Raw genomic sequence first — 6000 nt, 5'->3', positions numbered from 1 at the left:
TTGAGGCAAGTCAAATCACTGAACTGGGAGAGCACAGGTTAAGCCCTGAGAACTAAAGTTTGTTGAAGTGCTAAACCAGCACTAATCAGCTTGTCATAGCAATAGCCTCATCTGCAAGGTCAGTGAATACATTTGCTTCATTTTGGCTGACAACTACCAGTAGTTCAGTTCAATGATTAGTTCATTCAAAGTTAAGAAACCAGGAGTTTTAAAAGGAGGAGAGTTTGTTTTTCTCTTTCAATCTGGAAAAAAACTGGATGTGGGAGGATGATATCTACAGGTTCTCAAATCCTGAAGAACACATTAATTAGAAATAATCCCTTTAGTTCTTGCTATAGATATAAGACTTTCTGTGTTTAATAAACCATTTTAAAATGCAAAACTGTTTAAAATTAACTCATGTTCTCCTCACATATCCAACAGATATAAGAGTTTTATTTAGCTATTACAAACAATTTAAAAAAATGGTTTCATTTTTAGCTGAATTTCAATTTCCTTCCAAACAATGCTTGTTACAAATTGTGACTAAAAGATTAATCATCTAGCAAAAATAACTGCATTATTCACCATTTTCTAACATCATAACAGTAAGAAACAAATGCATATTTGCTTACATCGTTGCTTAAATAAATATATCTGGATAGGGTAACCTGCTGGTTGGCAATGAGTAAGTGCCATATTTTGTGCAAGCGTGAATACATACCAATACACTTTAATGGTTAACAACCAATAAAATATTATTTATGTTCTGTACGAAAATCCACAGAAGTTACAAATGTAAAAAAACCCCAACTAATTGAAATAAATCAGCAGGTAGAAAAATATTAACTCATGGTTTAAAACTGGTTTAATTTCAATAGCCATATGTAGTTATATTGGTGGTGAGGATGACAGGACACAGTAGATGTTACTACTGAAGGAAGGATATATATTATTTGTGACCACAGATATAGTTCTCTTCAAACTGTCACCCCATTGTTTGCTTGTCTTCATCCATTAGGGCAGCCGTTGCTTTCCAGTAAGCACCGTGTCAATGCCTGCATAACAGTACAGGATTGTTGAAAGTACCATTTGAACATGCGACTTGCCTACTTTGTTTCTGTTGCCAAAACTATGGCATCATTGGGAGTGCTGAGTGAGCAAAGACTTGGGCCCGTACCCTGGGACTCTTCAAAACTCACAAGTTCCATCCCCATATGGGGCCTTCCTTGCCTCAGGCAGGGGGTTGGACTAGATGACCTCCTGAGGTCCCTTCCAGTCCTATTTTTCTGATTCTATGAATGTACAATACACAGGCAGAATGCTGTTCCCATACCTAAGCTCTCTGGTTGTGTCTACACAAGATGCCTTAATGTGCAGTGGACTGTTTGATTGCGGATTAGTGCATCACAGCAAAAACCGTGCTAATGCACAGTAGACTTAGTCTACTGTGCATTAAGTGTCCCAAAAAAGTTTGCCTTTGCTTCTCCATGTTAGCGCAGCTATTGCACCTTTTTCTAGTACCTCATATTAGAGGTACTAAACTTAATGCGTGGTAGCAAAGGTGCATTAATGAATGTGTAGACATGCCCACTGAGTTCAATAGGTGTCTTTGTTCAAGGATGGCAAGCTACTCAAGTGTAAGATGTAGGACTGAGGCCTTTGCTGTGCCTAAACATTCAACAGTGAATTCTGTCATCAGTGAATCCCAGAAAAAACAATATTCCCAGGTGATGCTGTACCTATCCTGGTCAGAAAGCTTGTGTCTTAGAAATGAATGCCTGGCCAAATCTAAGTTATTGCATAACTTGTCATTTTTTTAAATGACTAATAGATTATAGAGGTAGCTGTGTTAGTTTGAAGCCAGGCAGAAGGCCAGGTAGATGTGCACCTTATAGAATAACTAAATCAGAGATGCCTACATGAGCCTGAGCTCACTTCATCAGTGCTAGACATTTTCTGCAAAAAGCCCCAAGCCCACAAATGTGGGTGCACATACTTGATTTGACCTACTTAGAAGAATCCTACTAAACTCAGTGGGACTACTAACAATAAAGGGAATAAATGGGAATATAAACAATATCTGTGTAAAAATCTGTGTAATTGCATAATCTGACTGTTAGTGATATGGAAAAAAAAAAAAACTTGGTTCCAGGAACTTTTACTTCCTTTTCTTTCTTGGACACTGGCAGCATAGGTGGTCTTTGTCAGGTCACTTACCTTCTCTAACTCAGTGTCCTCATCTCTTCAGAAAATCGGGAGTGTTGAAGTTGACCTAATTCAAAGGAAAGGGATGTTTTGAGAATTAGCTAACGTCTCTGACAGAATTGAGATTGGTATGCACTATTCAGGAAAAAGATATGATTGGAAATGATATTTTTAGAGATTTAGGTTAATTGAGAATAATTTTATACTTTCCAGTTTTTGTTGACTTTGAACTTTGTTCAAAATAAAGTAAAAAATAAGTATGAAACCAGATGAAACTGTAGACTTCACTGTTATATGGCAAATACAGAACAGCCTGAGAGACTTGGGCAGCAGTCAGACCAGTGTTTCTCAATCAGGGTACTGCATATGGATGCCTTGATCCTTTCTGCCAGGTACCACACTGTGGTAACACTGTTAGGTTTACAGATGTGATGTGCCAGAGAAACCCAGAGGTTTCAAACTGAAACTCATAGCTGGGGTCTTTCTGAGTTTTGTGCAACACACACAGAGAAAAATAAATCAACTGCTCTGTAGGCAAAAAAAAAGTTGAAAACCAAGAGCTGGCATTTCCCAAGGAGGGCCCCCTAGTCCACCCAGAGGCAGTGCTGTACCTAGACTCCTCCTACTTTTAGTATCTGGCCCCCCTTTGCCAGAGATAATGTGGGGGATTCTTGCTGCAAAAGTCTTTATCACATCTGTGGTATCAATATCTTTAAATAGTTCATTCTCAATTGATTACATTGCTAGTCCCATATATGCACAATATTAAAACTTTTTTTTTTGCAATTGTAATATATATTTTTTCATTTTCTGGCCCCCTCTTTGTCTGGGCCCTGGGTGGCTGCCCTGTTCACCCATGCCTGTGTCCGGTCTACTCAGAGGGGCCTTCAGTCTGAAAAAGCTTGACAACTCCTGAGCTAGACTTTGGGAATGCAAGAGCAGCACAGCCTCCATCCACAAATGCATGCTGTAGCAATGGGTGCGTAGGAGGGATATCGTAGCCCGGCTGGTCCAGAAATTTGGTGAGTAGTGGGACTGTGGTGAAGGCTCTCAGGACTGTAGTTGGGCACTCCCTTTGACTGGTCAGGCTGCCTGGACTCCAGACAAGCTTTCTCAAGCTTATGTACTCTCTCCCAACCTTGCAGTGGCTCCACTCAAACACTGCCTGCCTCCTATGTCACAACCCCCTCGCCCCCAAGATCCTTGCCAGCTGCAATAGAAGGGACTGATTACTACTAAAACAATACGGGGAGGGGGGGGGGAGGAGGAGGCATGAATGACTCCTTATCCCACTCAAGCAGCATCCTGATGTAATCTGTATAGCTGCAGGAGTAACCAGAGGGCAATCTGTAGAGCTGAGCTGATTTTTAATTTGGACTACACTTTTAGAAACCCCTGGGGGTAAGGGAAAAAAGGAAGAGGAAGCTTGAGACTGGAGTAAGGGGAAGAAAGAGAAGTGTACATGTGGAACCTGGTTAGCCCTATGCAAAGGAGTGCACAATAGAGCTGGAGATCTCACTGGCTCGGTCAGCCAGGACTGGATTGAAGGAGGCAGCTGTAGGCTGCTGTCTGAGCACTTTAGGGACTAAAAGCTTTTTTGGTCTGGAGGTGTGGGGGGAAAATTAAGATGCTGAGTGTATGCTACCACTGTTGATGTTTCTTTACTTTTTACCTGTTCCCTCCTTTTGGCCTGTTGGCTTGTGACCCTAACCCCTATAATTTTCTATATAAAAGGGGGAACTCCCCCTTGCTTCTTGGCCAGTTTCTGGGGCTGCAGGGCTGGCACAACTTGCAATGAAAAGTCTTTCGGCATGTATAAAATAGGGTATGAAGATAAGATTATAGAATACCTTCAGTAAGAGGAAGTTAAAAATTCACTGAGAAGTTGTTGGATGGGCTGGGGCAGATGCTTCATTAAAAGCTTCCACCTGGCACAATGCACAGACTGACATACCTAGTTACCTTGAGTCGATCAGATGAAGGGCTATGGTTCACAGCAGTGATGGATGAATTTTGTAAATAGGCCGTTCTGGCCTTGCTTTCTTTTTAATCAGCGGGCATTTTTAGATAATTGTATTTTGGAATTTTTTTGCTATTGTAAACATCCTGGGGAACTGACCCCACTCCAGGCCAGTTGAGACCTCTGCTGTCCCTACAGTCTCAATCCCTAAACCAGCCGTCTTGCCAACCCCAGCTCAGGTGTTTGTCAGGAGCCTTGCTGCAGCCCTTCTGCTCAGGAACTCTTTTCTCCATGGCTTCCAGGCCCCAAAGCTTGGTTTTCATGTGCCAGCCTGCCAACTGACTGCCCCCCAGACCTGTGTGCATGTATGTTGCCCCAAATAAGAAGCTGAGTTTGGACTGGAATTATGGGTTCAAACCCACTTTGGGTCACCACAAACTATATGTTTCCATGCCTGGGAAACTCTCCTGAAGAAGTCAGGGCAGGTCCTAGCCCTACCCAAAGCTCAGTTTTTGCTAACCAATGCCCCCCAGGCCTGTGTGTATACATAGCACTGAATAAGGGGCTGATTTGAGGCTGAGATTATAGGTGAAAATTCTTTTTAAGTCACCCCAAACTACATGTCTCCACCCTTGGGAGACTCTCTTGAAGAAGCCTGGGCAGGGAACTGCCCAACCTGAAGCTTGGTTTTTGGGTGCCAACCTACCTGCAGACAGGTCCCTAGGCCCATGTGCTAAATACATTGGCACAATTAAGCATCTGATTTGGTGCTGGGATTTTCAGGCAAAATCCTTTTCAGGTCACCCCAAAACCCACACAGCTCCACCACCGAGGGACTCTCCTGAAGAAGGCTGGGTAGGTCCCTGCTTGACCTGAAGCTCAGTTTTTGAGTGCCAGCCTTCCTGCTCACACCTACCCTGTAAGGCAGGGATGGGCAAAGTTCGCCCATGGGCCAGATCTGGTCAGCAGCGGACTCCATTTTTCAGCTGCTCCTGTGTATGGCGGCTCTGCCTCGGCTCCTTTCAGCAGTGACAGCCTGGTCTGGAGCAAGGGCAGAGCTGCGATCACCTGCCTGCACGCCCCTGCCCGGAGCATGCAGGCTAGAGATTGCGGCTCTGCCCTGGGTCCGGAGCAAGCTGCCCCCATCGCAAGATTCCAGCAACTATGGAGCAACCCCCTTCCCTGCTCTGCTGTGCACCCTGCCAGTGTGGCTGGGGCTAGTCTTCATGGAAACCCCAGCCTTGAGCTTTCACAGTACAGCTGGGGCTGGGGTCTCCATGGAGATCGGCCCCAGCCATGCGGTCAGGGGCTGCTGGGAAATGGAGTCTGGCTTCCAGCTGAATTGGCCATTTTGCCCACCCCTGCTGTAAGGACTGTATGTTGCTGTTCTGCCAGGCCCTGAACAGCAGTAAGAATGGCTGTGTACAAATATAGGGATTTTACACCAATTTTTCAGATTTACCTCAAGCCCCCACCCAGAAATTGGGTAAAGTAAATTTGAACAGAGTGTTCTAATGTGAACAAACCTGCCAACTCACAAGAAAATGTTAAATTAAAACAGGTTTATTACAAGGGAAAAGGAGAGCAAGGGTACACCCTGTGCAAAACATTTAACTGTAGCTTAAAGCTACCACCTAGTTCAGTCACTTGGGAATGGAGTCTCACCCAGGACTGCTCTTCAGGGGCTCTACCACATGTATCAGCTTCGTAGTAAGTGCTGTCTAGAGAGGCCCACCCCAGAGGCCCTGTTGCACCCTGCTGCCTGGGGTTGCCATTCTTCTTTTGGGGCTCTGTCACCCATGCCAGCCAAAGTAGCAAACGCTTGCTAGATAGGGAGGTCTGCACTGGAGTTA

Source organism: Alligator mississippiensis, chromosome 5, assembly GCF_030867095.1.
Source record: "Alligator mississippiensis isolate rAllMis1 chromosome 5, rAllMis1, whole genome shotgun sequence".
NCBI classification, from domain to species: Eukaryota; Metazoa; Chordata; order Crocodylia; family Alligatoridae; genus Alligator; species Alligator mississippiensis.
Note: the sequence above shows the minus strand (reverse complement) of the source record.